The following is a 16,360-nucleotide window of genomic DNA, read 5'->3' as shown; positions in this document are numbered from 1 at the left end:
CGACGTGCAAGCGACGCTGCGCTTGCACGGAGCCGGCGTCTGGAAGCTGCGGACACTGGTAACTAAGGTAAACATCGGGTATGGTTACCCGATGTTTACCTTAGTTACCAGTTCACACCGCTTAACTTAGCGTGTGCAGGGAGCAGGAGCCGGCACTGGCAGCGTGAGAGCTGCGGAGGCTGGTAACGAAGGTAAATATCGGGTAACCACCTTGGTTACCCGATGTTTACCTTGGTTACAGCTTACCGCAGGCTGTCAGACGCCGGCTCCTGCTCCCTTCACATTCAGGATTGTTGCTCTCTCGCTGTCACACACAGCAATGTGTGCTTATCAGCGGGAGAGCAACAATAAAAAAACGAACCAGGGCTGTGTGTAACGAGCAGCGATCTCACAGCAGGGGCCAGATCGCTGCTCAGTGTCACACGCAGCGAGATCGCTAATGAGGTCACAAAAAACGTGACTCAGCAGCGATCTCAGTAGCGATCTCGCTGTGTGTGAAGTACCCCTTAGGGGTGCTTCACACACAGCGAGCTCGCTGCCGAGATCGCTGCTGAGTCACGTTTTTTGTGACGCAGCAGTAACCTCATTAGCGATCTCGCTGTGTGTGACACTGAGCAGCGATCTGGCCCCTGCTGCGAGATCGCTGCTCGTTACACACAGCCCTGGTTCGTTTTCTTCAAAGGCGCTCTCCCACTATGACACACAGATCGCTGTGTGTGACAGCGAGAGAGCGACGAAATGAAGCGAGCAGGGAGCAGGAGCCGGCATCTGGCAGCTGCGTTAAGCTGTAACCAAGATAAACATCGGGTAACCAAGGTGGTTACCCGATATTTACCTTAGTTACCAGCCTCCGCAGCTCTCACGCTGCCTGTGCTGCCGGCTCCGGCTCTCTGCACATGTAGCTGCATTACACATCGGGTTAATTAACCCGATGTGTACAGCAGCTAGGAGAGCAAGGAGCCAGCGCTAAGCAGTGTGCGCGGCTCCCTGCTCTCTGCACATGTAGCTGCATTACACATCGGGTTAATTAACCCGATATGTACTGTAGCTAGGAGAGCAAAGCTAAGCGGTGTGCGCTGGTAACTAATGTAAACATCGGGTAACCATACCCGATGTTTACCTTAGTTACCAGTGTCCGCAGCTTCCAGACACCGGCTCCGTGCAAGCGCAGCGTCGCTTGCACGTCGCTGCTGGCTGGGGGCTGGTCACTGGTCGCTGGTGAGATCTGCCTGTTTGACAGCTCACCAGCGACCATGTAGCGATGCAGCAGCGATCCTGACCAGGTCAGATCGCTGGTCGGATCGCTGCTGCATCGCTAAAGTGTGAAGGTACCCTTAGTCCAGCAAGGATAATCTCCTGCTGATAAAACACTGATTGTATTGAAACTACATCACACAGCCTAATAAGTGACACTTCCCTGGAATCTGGGTCTTAGCACTTACATGATACTACTTTCAGCCTAAATAGCAAAAGCCTGCTAACAGATTAACTTTAACAAACTACCAATTTATTAATACTAATGGATATATTTGTGAATGACGGTAATGTAATATTTGCGTGAGCCACCAGAGTCAATGTTAGTGATGGGACCTTGATACCCTAATCCAACACTGCTTAACATAGTTTATATCTACGGTAGTTTAACAAAAAAACAAATTCTGCAATGTATTATTCTACATGAAGCTTACAAAAAATAGTAGACATGTAGACATATGCTAGGTAACTTCAAGAGCTATGAAAGATTTATTGTTTAGAAGACAGTTGCTTAAGCCCTGTTATTTTATCTTAATAGTGACTAGATTAGACATGTAATGGCTTATTTGTCTGAACACACAAGTATGGGAAGCACAGATGCTTAAACCACAGGAGGTCATTCTGTCACCAGGTGCTGTCACAAGCATAGATCCAGTTAGTCTTCTTATATCAAATGTACACAACATAGCATGTCCATATGCTCCGGAACGACTGCAGATTGTAATCAGTGGGCTATGAGGAAGGGCTTTATGCTCTTCTGTTACCCACCACAGGAACATAAAGTAGTGCCTTTGTCAATTAGACCCAAGCCAGTAATTCAATAATCTATAGATGAGACTTAAAACAATGGATTAATGATAGGATTTGAGTTTAAAGTGGAGCTCTAGTCTTGAGTAATCTCTCACTACACAAGATTGGGAGGTATAGTATTTACAGTAAAGGCCCCGTCACACTAAGCAACATCGCTAGCAACATCGCTGGTAACGAACAACTTTTGTGACGTTGCTAGCGATGTTGCTGTGTGTGACATCCAGCAACAACCTGGCTCCTGCTGTGAGGTCCCTGGTTGTTGCTGAATGTCCTGGGCCATTTTTTAGTTGTTGCTGTCCTGCTGTGAAGCACAGATCGCTGTGTGTGACAGCGAGACAGCAACAACTAAATGTGCAGTGAGCAGGGAGCCAGCTTCTGCGGAGGCTGGTAACTAATGTAAACATCGGGTAACCAAGAAGCCCTGTCCTTGGTTACCCGATATTTACCTTTGATACCAGGCTCCTCCGCTCTCACTGCCTGTGCTGCCGGCTCCTGCTCTGTGCACAGATAGCTGCAGCACACATCAGGTAATTAACCCGATGTGTGCTGTAACTAGGAGAGCAAGGAGCCAGCGCTCAGTGTGCGCTGCTCCCTGCTCTGTGCACATTTAGCTGCAGCACACATCGGGTTAATTAACCTGATGTGTGCTGTAACTAGGAGACTGGGGGCTGGTCACTGGTTGCTGGTGAGCTCACCAGCAACTCGTGTAGCCACGCTCCAGCGATCCCTGCCAGGTCAGGTTGCTGGTGGGATCGCTGGAGCGTCGCAGTGTGACAGCTCACCAGCAACCTCCTAGCAACTTACCAGCGATCCCTATCGTTGTTGGGATCGCTGGTAAGTTGCTTAGTGTGACTGGACCTTAAATGTACCTAGCTGCATATATAATTCTTCTTTCATTCATCTATGTTTACCAGCTCATTTCTAAACCATCAAGTAACATCGGCTTTAGTTTTAACTACCGTACTCGATTAGGCCCCCCTCACACGTCCATTGAAAAACGTATGTGTTGCACTGTCCAGTTTGTCCATTCGTGTATCATTTGTGTGGTATCCGTGTGACATCTATGTGCCATGTACTGGGAAAAAATGCATGACTCTGAAATTAATGTTTTTTTATGTGTTAAAGATGTGGAGAGATAGATAGACATATGGATGGAGTTAGCTAATTAGATAGATGCACGGATAGATAGATAGATAGATAGATAGATAATAGATACAAAATATTAGATACACAGCAACATAGTATGTATAACTATTTAGCCAAATAAATAATTATATGGAAAAAAATATGTGGGGTCCCTCAATATTATGGACAACCAGCGCAGGTAAAGCAGACAACTGTGGGCTGCAATCGTCAGCTGTCTGCTTTACTTTGGATGGTTGTCAAAAATAGTGGGGACCCCACTCCATTTTTTATCATTATTTATTTAAATAATTTAAAAAAATGGCGTGGGGTCCCCCCATTTTTGATAGCCAGTCAAGTTAAAGCAGAGAGCTGAAGGCAGATATTATCAGGGTGGGAAGGTCCATGATAATTTGGCCATTCTCAACATAAAAATACAAGCTTGCAGGCACCCCAGAAGTGGCGCATCCATTAGATACACCAATTCTGGCACTTTGCCTGGCTCTTCCCAGTTCCCCTGGTGTGGTGGCAATCAGGGTAATACTTTTGAGGTTGATGTGAATTGTTTAATGTCAGCTGGCATCAAGCCCAGGTGTTAGAAATGGAATAAGCATCTACCAGACACCCCCATTGCTAACCCAGTAAGTGTAAAGAGAAAAAAATAATTTAAAAAAAAAACACAACAAAAACCCCATGCAGGTCCAAAGTAGTCCACAGAATTTGACAAAGTCCACCATGGAAATCTGAAAGACATAAAAAAGAGAATTAAAGAAATAAAGACAAGAGACTTTCTCACTTATTAATTTATTAGAAATGAAAGTTCCCACATCCAATATAATGGGGCTTACCAGACATTGCAGTTGATGTTCTATACTAAGTTTGGTAGTGTATTCATATGTTTGGTAATATTTAATGCAGGTGATATATTTATGTACTGGTGTTGACACTCGTTATGTATTTATGTACTGATGGTGATTCAGGTGCTATATTTCTATACTCATGATGGTTCTGGTAATGCATTAATTTTATGATGGTGGTTCTAGTGCTGTATTCATGTAGTGATGGTTGTGCTGGTGATCCATTCATGTACTGATAGTTGTTTTCTGGTGATACAACCATGTACTGATGGCTGTTCTGGTGATGCATTCATGTAATGATAGTTGTTTTGGTGCTGTATTCATATGCTCTACACTAGCTGCTAGTGATTTTTTTCCCCTACTTCCTGCCTGATGACTCTTCATTTGAGAATCACAGTGTAGGCTGGGATACTCACAGAAAGCGTCATCAGGGGGCAGGCACTGTGGTCACTGTCACAGACCTTGCTCCCTCCCTGAAATGAAGAATCACAGTAGTGCTTGTTTTAGGCTTTGGTCTGGTCCCTCCACACTGTTATTCTATGATATGCTCAATGACAGCACACTCTGTGTTGCCTGCTAAGATCAGTAGTAGCGAGCCAAATACAGAGCAAAGCACATTATCAGTGCACATTGGCAGAATTTTGCCAATTTTGCTCTGATAGTCTGCTCTGCTTTGAGTTGCTGACTTGTTACTACTGATAACAGCAGGCAGTGAGTTTATGGTTTTATGAAATGATACATTACATATGCAATTGTAGAAATCAATGAAAACTAATGCCACAGATACACCTAAACATATCATTTAGTAATTCTATTTTTTATGTAAAGGGATTATTTTAAGTTCATAAATGGGTAAAATTGCAAAGTGCTTGTAAAAACAGGCAAATTTACAATTTACCGCTTATTTGAGATCTTTTCCATTCACAAGAATAAAGGGATTTTTAATTTTATTGTGTACATCTCATTGACTAAGTTAACGGCCAACTTGGATTTCCAGGATGGCCATTTACCTACTCCATTGTGGCTCTACAATTTACAGCTAGTTCACGTCATTCTGAAGGTGACTATTTCACTAGACAGAGGCAGTTCTAGTCTCCCATCTCCCAGCAAAGCTGGTAAGGAACACAGTTTGGACAAGTGCCATCATCATGTTGTTGGTCAAAAATGCCAATACTCTGGAATGCACCACCTCTGGTAGAGCAGGAAGCCAAGAGTCAGAAGCAGTGCATTACTGAAGATACATTTAGAGAAAACCCTTTACAGAAAGCAAAAATGGGAAGGTCATGAGGTCTTGCTAGATATGTAGAAATTAACTAACACATTAACTAACACAGAATGTTAAGAAGAAAACTCATAAAACATTTAAGCATTTTGCCTTTTTAAAATCATAACATCTTCTCATATAAAATTTTCAGTAGATATGAATGAAAATGAATGTTTTATATTAATGGGGTTGTCCACTACTCGGACAGTCTCTTCTCAATAAGAGTGTTTATAACAATTAAAATGAATACACTTATACCACTTCCGGTGGTGACACCATTCCAGTGGTGTTGGAACCCACTGTCCTGGTGCTCACATGATGTTGTTATATTACGCGAGTGATCTGCCAACTAGTGCTAGTTTCACTCTCTCTTCCTTTGGACGTATCAAACAGCAATAGAAGTGAGTGGTCAGACGCAGGTGGGACTTGAAGGTACGTTACACGCTGCAATATCGGTACCGATATCACTAGCGAGCGAACCCGCCCCTGTCAGTTGTGCATCACGGGCAAATCGCTGCCCGTGGCGCACAACATCGCGCTAACACCCGTCACACGGACTTACCTTCCCTGCGACATCGCTCTGGCCAGCGATCCTCCTCCTTTCTAAGGGGGCGGTTTGTGCGACGTCACAGCGACGTCACACGGCAGCTGTCCAATAGCAGAGGAGGGGCGGAGATGAGCAGCCGGAACATGCCGCTCACCTCTTTCCTTCCTCATTGCCAGTGGTTGCAGGTAAGGATAGGTTCATCGTTCCTGCTGTGTCACACATAGTGATGTGTGATGCCGCAGGAACGATGAACAACATCGTACCTGCAGCAGCAACGATATTAAGGAAATGAACGACGTGTCAACGAGCAAAGATTTTTCACGTTTTTGCGCTTGTTGATCGTCGCTCATTGGTGTCACACGCTGCGATCGCGCTAACGGCGCCAGATGTGCGTCACTAACGACATAACCCCGACGATATATCGTTAGCGATGTCGCAGCGTGTAAAGCACCCTTTACTCATGATGTTCATTTCGTCAGAAGGGGGTGATGAAAATAGAACTGATTGAGCGCAGGGCTCGTGTAATATAACAACATCTCGTGAACCCTGGGAGAGCGAGTAGCAACACCGCTGAAATGACGCCTGCAATCGATGTGAATGTAAGGGCGGCTTTGCACGTTGTGACATCGCAAGCCGATGCTGCGATGTCGCACGCGATAGTCCCCGCCCCCGTTGCAGGTACGATATCGTGTGATAGCTGGCGTAGCGAAAATTATCGGTACGCCAGCTTCACATGCACTCACCTGCCCTGCGACCGTCGTTCTGGCCGGCGACCCACCTCCTTCCTAAGGGGGCGGGTCATGGCGGAGTCATAGCGATGTCACACGGCAGGCAGCCAATAGCGGCGGAGGGACGGAGATGAGCAGGATGTAAACATCCCGCCCACCTCCTTCCTTCCGCATATCCTACGGAAGCCGTGGTGACGCCGGTAGGAGATGTTCCTCGCTCCTGCGGCTTCACACACAGCGATGTGTGCTGCCGCAGGAGCGAGGAACAACATCGGACCGTCGCGTCAGCGTAATTATGGATTACGCCGACGCTGCACCGATGATACGATTATGACGATTTTGCGCTCGTTAATCGTATCATCTAGGCTTTACACACTACGATGTCGCATGCGATGCCGGATGTGCGTCACTTTCAATTTGACCCCACCGACATCGCACCTGCGATGTCGTAGTGTGCAAAGCCCGCCTAAGTGTATTTATTTAATACGGATAAGCATTCTGATTGAGAAGTGGTTATCCTAGTAGTGGACAACTCCTTTAACAGCTCTACTATATTAAGCAGATTTTTTGGGTAAATATATAGGCAAGATTGTTATTTCTAGTTTTTATATTGAAATCAGGGTTAAGAATCAGGCACCCTGCAGAGCCATGGTATCAGAAGCTTTAAACAGGCAAATACATTTCCTGTGGCTCTTTAATAAAAAGTTGTAGAATAGGGATATATAGGATGATCCCATAGACAGCCATAAGTGCTTTATGAAGACTTAATAAAATTGGTTGTATAGAGTCACACACAAACTTTACATAAATCCTAAAATGCATTTTCTAAAGGCTGAATGGAGTATCAAAAAATAATACAAAATCTAAAAATAAACACTTAGTTTATACAATTTCTTTCTTTTTCATTGTTTTTCTTAAAGAAGTTGCTCAGTATGTGCTAAACTATAATTCTTGGTTGTTAAATAGTGATGGGCGGACCCGGACTGTAAAAGTCCAGATTTTTTTAACCCGGTGCGACCCACCGATCCCAGATATCTGCGAGGCCGCCCATCACTACTGTTAAATAGTCATTGGTTTTACAAACTTTTCATAATTAGATAAATCAATAATATAAGTGGATATACAGTATAAGCAATTTGGTACTTTACTTTAACATATAAGAGAAATGTGATGCTTTCTACACTCCTGAGCCTCCTCTCCTCTGCCTCTGAACGACTATCAGCACAGTAAGGCATTAGGTTACATCTTTTCCTATACTCTACGGAGACGAGAGGAGTGATGACAACTAAGGAACAATATCAATGAATAGAGTCATTGCCTCAGGGATTCAAAGCCTTGCTATTACAATAAAGTCTGATCAATCCGATCAAGGTTAACATCTGAATGGAGTTTACATGTTGAACCCATGTTTGCATGAGTTTCATTGGCATACTATGGGTTCCTCGCAAATGCCAAGCTGACAAACTTTTAGTGAATTTACATTGTGAGCCTGAATGAGGACAGAAAACAATCACAATGTTTGTACAGCGCTGCAGAGTATGCGGTTGCTATATTAGAAAGCAAAATAAACATAAACCAGAAAATTTGGTATTTTTAGCTACCCAAGCCAGTGGTTTCAGATATCCAAATGTTTTCACTTTAGAGACCTGTCCTGTGAAAATAAGTTATCATCTATCCACAGGTTAGGAGGTAACGTGTTGATCAGTTCAACCTCTCAGACTTGCACCAATCACCAGAATAAGGAACTTTTATCCCTGTTAGAATGGAGCTGACTCGCCCACCCCAGGGCCTTAGGTGACTCGGTGTCGGGCAGGACTAGTTTGGGGTAGTCAGCGGTGGCGGGGCCCGAATCCGTGACCCTGGTGGAGTCAATTAATGTGGCGATATTGGGGGGGATGATTATAATAAAGTTTATATGAATATTCGTGATGCCACCTGTGGTAAATTGCAGCTCTTTAGGGCCGCAGCTGCTGGAAGGGACCTCCGGGGCTGATGTTATGGCAGCTGAGGTGTTTCTTGCTCTCCACAGGTAGAGCGGGTACCCCGGGGCAACCTTTGGTACTTTGTAGGTTCTATGGTGTTTGTTAACAAGGTGCAGGGCCGACAGGGCGGTATAGAGGAGACGACACAAGGCTTGCAGTTAAGGTCTTTACTCACTGTTTGTTCTCAATTCAGCAGCTGTCCGGTTGCTCACAGTATGCTGGGCTCCACTGTCAGGGACCTCCGCCGATCCCGGGTAGTTTAAGGGCCAGTACCGGTGCACCCCTCTTTGTGTCCTTTCCTGACTGACTTCTTAGCCTTGACTGTTTTAGCTGAGCTGGTCTTAGCCTCCACCTCAGGGCCTGAACAAAGGGGGCTAACCGCAGTTGTATCTTGCCCCCTTCACAGGGGATCTGTGGCAGGTTGTGGCCCCGGGCGCTTGCAACCACCCCCGGGCCTTTGGTGTTACTTTTGAGGAATTGTCTTTCTTCCCTCAGTCTGGGGACCGTCCCCGAATGCAGCCAGATTCCTCCACCCAATCTTTCAGTGGAACAGGCCACGAGCCAATATGCCCTTCCGTGGCCCTGGGAGCCTTTCTTTCTCGGTGTCACCTGGGCCTAACTAGACCCCAGGATCTCCACCAGGAACTTCCTTCTTTCACTTTCTTCTCAAACTTTACTCCTTCACTCTCCTGAGGTAACTACCTCCCTCTCCTTCTCTCTCTGTCTGCTTGTCTAACTGACCTTGAACTTCCTAGTTCCCTTCTTTTCTCTCCCTTTCTGACTCCTCCCACACACCCACTGACTAGGACCCACCCACACTATTGGGACCAGAAATTGGACTTATGGCCCCATGAATACATCTATGGGGGTTGCTGCCACTATCCCTGACCCAGTGTATGCCTACCAATTGGTGTGTGCAAGTTTAGTCTGTGGACCGGTAGGTGACCCCATTCTTACCCAGGATGGGATATCACACCTCTGGATGAGGTGCAATATCTCTGTGGCGACGGAAGCCTCAGGGGCGCCACAGAGCGACCATGTGTGTTTATGACCTGCGCTCCATTTATTCCCTATGGGGCTTCCTAGTGCTTTCATTGGCTTTTTCTGGCAGTCCTATAGACATTGAGAGCAGTGACGGTCAAGTGTCCAACTTGCTGTGCCATTCTGTAACGGTGAAAAAAGTTCCAGATGGGGAAAAAATTGGCCCAATCTGCTTTTCGATGCTGGTCCCTACCGATGACACCCACCGTTACTCAAGTTATCACTTATTCATCAAATAGTTGATAACTTGTTTCCACTGGTCAACCCCTTTAAGTTTACCAAGAGACTTGTCAGATGGACAGTTCATTCATTTTAATGCATTTTATAAAGTATTCATCAGACCTCAGAACTTGCAGCATTACCTGCCGCCATCTACTCTTCTAACTTTTCTTCTTTGCCCTGCTTGCAAATGTAATAACAGATCATGTTAAACACTGTTTAAGATGTTATAGAAAATAGCATAGTCAACATTGAGCATAGTCAGCATGGATTTAAAAGGTCAATTTTTTAAAACTCATTTATTTCATGTACCGCACCATAGAATCAATGGTGCTCAATGAATAAATAACAATAATAATCTATTCATGAAGAGTGTAAAAATCTTGGCAGACAGCTGGTCTGGTGGTGAACGTAGAATTGGGGTCTAAGGGTCTGTAGTTTGAATAATTGTGAATAAACCTGAAAAGAAAACACTAGCAGGTGATTCCTCAAGGTTTGAGATGAGCGAAACTGCATTTATTTAAATCGTATGAACGTATATCTTACCATCATATAAAAATAAACACCAGACAATAGACAGTGATTGAAAAATATCAAAAGAATAAAAATCAAATTTGAATATCAAGATTTTCTATATATGCAATAGCGTTATCATTTACAATATAGAAATCCTTCTTGTCGCCATGGTAGGATCTCAGGGGGCACTCCTCAACAATGTGCTGGATAGTTTGACGATCTGCTCCACAGTCACAGGTCGGAGAATCATATTTTCCCCACTTATACATAAGATCTGCACAGAAGCCAAAGTTTGTTCTGATACGATTTAGAGTAACCCATGTTTTCCTTGGTAGATTGAAGCCTGGTGGAGGGTTTTGTAAATTAGGGAACATTTGGGGATCACCTTCTACTACATTGACCCAAAGTTCTCACCATTTCTCCTCTAAATTGAAGTTTTGTTCATGCAAGGTGATTGCAGTTCGGATGGGTGGATGTCTTGATTTCAATCGTTGTATTGTAACATCTCTGATATTTTGGTGTATTGGAAGTTTTTCATTATTCACTACTTTAGTGTACTCTTTAAGTAGGAGCTTTTGTCTTCTTAGATTTGTGGGTGCGATATGACCCAGCACAGGTAACCAGTGAACAGGTGTAGGTCTAATAGCACCAGATATTATACGCAAAGAGTTGTTCAGCTGAGTGTCAATTAAGTTTACATGACAGCTATTTAACCATGCTGGAGCACAGTATTCTGCAGCAGAGTACACCAGGGCAAAAGTAGATGTTCTCAGAACAGATGTTGCCGAGCCCCATGAGGATCCACAAAGTTTCTGAATAATATTATTACGTGCTTTCAGTTTCTGTGCCAATTTATCCAGATGGGATTTAAAAGTTAGACTTCTATCAAGAGTTACACCTAAGTACTTAGGATTGAAATTGTGTTTAACAGATTGGCCTTCAAATTGTACTTTAAGTTCAGTCTTGGCACTTGCATTGTGTAAATGAAAGCAACAAACTTCCGTTTTTGATGGGTTAGGTTTTAATCTCCATTGAAGTACTTTCCCATTACACTAAGATCTTTTGTAAGAACATCCTCTGCTTCCTCCATTGTTTTGCTTACCATAGCAAGTGCCCAGTCATCGGCATATCCAAATTTCTGTGACACTGTTTTAGGAATATCAGCTAGGTACAGTGCAAACAGGAGAGGTGCCAGCACTGATCCCTGGGCCAGTCCGTTGTTTAAAGATTTCTTACAACTGGTTGAATCGCCCATAATAAGATGAAAAGTTCGATTTGCAATCATATTGTTCAAAAGGTACATCACCTTCAGAAATTTATATAAAAGTCCTTCCCTCCACACAGTATCATATGCAGCAGAGAGATCGATAAACGCCACTGAAACTTTCTTGTTCTTCTGGAATTCAGCTTCAATGAGAGTTGTCAAAGCTAAGACTTGGTCACTACAGTTTCGAGCAGGTCTGAAGCCGGCTTGCTCTATAGGTATTGAGTCGAAAATCTTTAGACTGATCTTGTTATATATTAAGCGTTCTAAGAGCTTATATAAGCTACTCAACAAGGCAATGGGTCTATAGCTTGATGGATTATCTTCAGGCTTCCCAGGTTTTAACAATGCAATTATTTTGGCATGTTTTAATTTACTAGGGACTTGAGAATTCTCCATAATATCTGAGAAGAACTTTGCCATCCATTTTTTCGCATAAGGTCCACAGTTTTTGAGAAATTCAGGATGGATCCCATCAGAGCCGGGAGCTTTGTTAATTTTAGTTTCAGCAAGGGCAATTTCAATGTCACAGGTTGTAAAAGCACGTGAGTATTCTTCAGATGGTGCCACTGAAGATTTTAGTAGCTTAAACTTACTTTTAACTTCTATGGTGTGAGCTCGGTCTTTTGGGTTTCTTGATATGTTCACAATATGTGCTGCAATTTGATTTGAAGTTATAGAATTCGTTTTGTGCTTTACTTTACGATTTCCTTCTAGTTTTCTTAAAAGAGACCATGCTTTTCTACTGGACCTTTTAAAGTCCAAATTCTCAACTGTTTCCATCCATTTAATACAACGTGCTGCATTCAGTTTGTTCAACAATTCCTCACCAATTTCACCATCTTCACTCTCAAGAAATTGTCTGTACAGTTGTTCACATTCATCAGACCATCCTGGGATATATTCTTTGCGAAAGCCACGTGGTATTGATTTCTTTGCAGCTGTAATAACTGCTTTACAAAACCGTTCATAGTTTTTACTGATTGGTGGTATCCAGCCGATACACTTATCAAGGTGATCTGCAAACTTCTTCCAGTTGGCTTTGGCAAGGTTCCATCGAGGACGCGGTTACGACGTTACAAGAGGAATAGATACTCCAATGGTGATGATGGCAGGGCGATGCTGGCTACGAGGGAAATGTTTGACAACCCATCGAGATGTAGACAAAGGTTGATTGTTTCTATTGCGTGAGACAAAACATAAGTCAGGATTGTATACTCTCTGCCAGGCTGCTGACTGGAAAGTTGGAAAGTCCTTTGCATCAAAAACGAGGAATATATTATGGGCTACATTAAGCGAAACCGCAGATGTTTGGATTCAGCAGTTCCAGCCAGATTTAAAAAATAAAAACACAAAAAAAAAACAACGATTCGAAACCAGACTTGAACCCAAACATCTGCCTGGATACCGAACCCCATATAAGTCTAAGAAGACAGACAAATTGTGCTGTAACATAGTTGTAGCAAAGGCTTGCGGGATTAGAGCAGGAGCATTATACTTACTGAGTCTCCTGTGTAGCTGTGATACTACGTCCGGGTCTTCACATTAACCCTCATACATATTAACTGCTTCTCCACCCACCATCAGTCCCAGTGTGTGATTGTGTTATTGCTTGCAGTCAGACCGCGCCCCCACTCTGTGTGACAGCGTCTGTGATTGTTTGGAATCACACATGCTGTCTGCGTCCCTATAGTGTAAAAATAAATCAATAAATTGGCATAGGATCCCTTCATAATGTGATATCCAGCGCAGATAAAACATATGGCTACAGGCTGCAGCCCCAGCTCTGTGCTTATTTTGGCTGTGTATCAAAGTAAGAGAGACCCTATGTGGCTTTTTTTTTTTAATTATTTAAATTTTGAGATCCAGTCATAATAAATATGGCAGATGGGGTATTCTTAGGCTGGGGAGGCCCATGGTTATCCCCCCCCCCTACTGGCCTAAAATAGCAGCCTGCAGCCTCCCAGAATTGTCGCATCCATTAGATGTGACAATCCCGGCACTTTACCTTGCTCATCCCGATTGAGCTGGTGTGGTGGCAATCACGGTAATATAAAGGGTTAATGACAGCTCAAAGCTAACACTAAGCCCTAAATTAGTAATGGAAGGCATCTATGAGACCCCCCCATTACTAATTCTGTAAGTGAAAAGACATAAACAGAAACACTGAAAAAAATCCTTTATTTGAAATAAAATATAAAAAACACATCCTCTTTCTTCAATTTATTAACCCCAAACACCCAGTTCCAATGTAATCCACACGAGATCCCACGATGATCCCGGTTCTACTACATACTGAAGTTGCATCGCACAGGCAAATTAGAAAATGTGATCGCTCGCTTCGGTATCAGGCATTGAGTGACTGAGCTGCAGCTGTGAGTGGTTACATCACTCAGTTTATCTGCGGTCACAGCTGGTAGTTCCCACGATAGTCCACCTTTGACCGCTGGTAAACTAACCTCAAGTGACCTCACTGAACTTAGTGATTACACCTCAGGTGAACTTATTCAGTTGAATGAGACTTGCATTTCCTGGCAGAAAACTGCTTTTTCTTTTGCCATAAGATGTAGATATGGTGCTGAAATTTATACACCAAATTCCTGCACCAATACTGCATCTCCTGGCAAAAACAACGCATCAAAACTGCATCGAGTTTGTGATAACAGCCACATGAACCCATTTACTAATGCGGTATTAGCTGGTCATTTCATATGTATGAGGTCCTCCAGACTCTTCCCTGACAGACGATGGATTGGAGGTTTGAACTCTTCCCTGACAGACGATGGATTGGTGGTTTGAGCTCAATCATCCAATCATTTTGTTCTGCAGACAGATGGACTACTGCCAAATGAGGCTTACTTTGCTTTCCCTGTAGAGAACACAAACTCTCAACTGAGCTGAGGGCTCATATAGAGGACTTTGAAGAGAAGGTTGTTCTCTGAATGACAATTTGTCCAACAGTTATCTAAGGCCCCCTTCACACGTCCGTGTCTCCGGTACGTGCTAGGTCCGTGCCCGTACGTACCGGAGACACGGGCATACGTATGCCCATTAAAATCAATGGGTATATGTGCACGCACGTGTTCTGCCAGTGGCTCGTGCCTCCGTGTGGAGCAGACGTGTGCCATGTGCTCCACACGGATGCATGCCAGTGTTTCTCCGGCAGCACGGTCCTGCACACGTACCACACAGAAGTAGTGTGGATGCGGGTGCACGTGACTCGCGCCGGAGAAACACATGTGGAATTGTAAAAAATAAAAAAACACATACTCACCTCCACGAGTCCTGCAGTCTCTGCCGCAGCTGTCACCTGCATCCGTCCCCCAGTGATTTTGAACAACACGTTTTCTTCACTGGGGGCCGGAAGCAGCGTCAGCGGGGCGTGGCCTGTGCCGGACGCTGTCATTCAGCACAACAGACAGCTCCGGAAGAATCAGGTAAGGCGGGGCTTTCTGTTCTCCGTGTGTTATTACGTATAACACACAGTGAACAGGAATGTGCCACAAACACGGCACACGGGGAGCAAACCACCCCTTTAAAACGTACGTGAAAAAACGGATCATTTTTTTCACGGACGTGTGAAGGGGGCCTTAGATGTTTATCCATTCTTTAAGAAGAACCATTACTGCATAAATGAGTTTTACAGGGAATGAAGAAAAGTCAGCTGAAAATCATAAACTACTTCCTAAAATACCTAATTTACCTCCGGTCCCATCAACAAAGAGGTATAATAGAGTGTCACAGAAAAAAACAAATGAGCTACATTTTCATTCATTAGTTCCGTTCAGAGAAAATCTTATGTGTGAAGGGCCTCTACAAAAATCCATTTTGTTTAGTTATCCCAATTTCACTTAAAGAGTTCATTGCTTTCATTTGCATTTTAACTAAATTAAAATGAACCAACAGTGCAGAAAAAATTGGGACACTTTATGTGTTGCGTTTTATTATGGAGCTTTAGAAGTGTTTGATAAAAACTTATGAGCTAAGCATTCACACATTCACATCAGATGAATGTCAGCTGAACTGTTAATTTCAGTGAGACCACCAAATAATCGCATGCATATGGTGATGTCCCGAATGGCACTGCAGTCAATAGCAGAACGGGAGGGACTGAGCTATATAAAGCCTAAGCATATAGTTTTATTTCACTCCTATTTTCCTAGTATTAGAATGTTCCAGCTCCTTTCCTGTCAATAAGCAACTATTATAAATGCCTATACAGCCAAAGGTTTGTTATAATGTTCTATCTTCAGGAGCCCATGTCTCCCTGCCCTGGCTTCCTGCTTTGCCGGAGCGGTGCACTTCAGGAGATTAACTGTTTTGACCAGTGGCATGATGCACTCTTCCACTTTTCAAAGAGGTTGTCCTCTACTTTGACATTGATGGCCTAGCCTTGGGATAGGTCATCAAAGTCTGATCGGCCGGGAACCGACACCATGCACACCCACCAATCAGCTGTTCTTGGTCAAGGTGGTGGCATCAGGCAGCCGGTAACACTCAATTCCGGAGCTGCTCAATCTTCTGATAGTAGTCGCGGCCGGGTACTGCACATCTGCCTCTTATTGATTAGAATGGAGGCAGATGTGCAGCACCTGGCCACGGCCGCTATCAGAATATAATAATAATAATTTATTCATTTATATAGCGCTATTAATTCCACAGCGCTTTACATACATTGGCAACACTGTCCCCATTGGGGCTCACAATCTAGAGTCCCTATCTGTATGTTTTGGAGTGTGAGAGGAAACCAGAGAAC

The 16,360-nt window shown here is 43.9% G+C and overlaps 1 long non-coding RNA gene across 3 annotated transcripts in view; it reads right to left on the bottom strand.

Annotated features, from left to right (window-relative positions):
- Window positions 1-1,715: 1,715 nt before the first annotated feature.
- The window catches only part of LOC142303448 (uncharacterized), a 31,867-nt gene continuing 17,222 nt past the window's right edge, over window positions 1,716-16,360 (bottom strand). For all 3 annotated transcript variants that reach the window (XR_012753027.1, XR_012753026.1, XR_012753028.1), the window contains exon 3: window positions 1,716-3,929. This is a non-coding gene — a long non-coding RNA (uncharacterized LOC142303448). The remainder of the gene's footprint in view (window positions 3,930-16,360) is intronic.

Source organism: Anomaloglossus baeobatrachus, chromosome 4, assembly GCF_048569485.1.
Source record: "Anomaloglossus baeobatrachus isolate aAnoBae1 chromosome 4, aAnoBae1.hap1, whole genome shotgun sequence".
Taxonomy (NCBI): domain Eukaryota; kingdom Metazoa; phylum Chordata; class Amphibia; order Anura; family Aromobatidae; genus Anomaloglossus; species Anomaloglossus baeobatrachus.
This window is presented reverse-complemented; position numbering and strand designations above follow the sequence as displayed.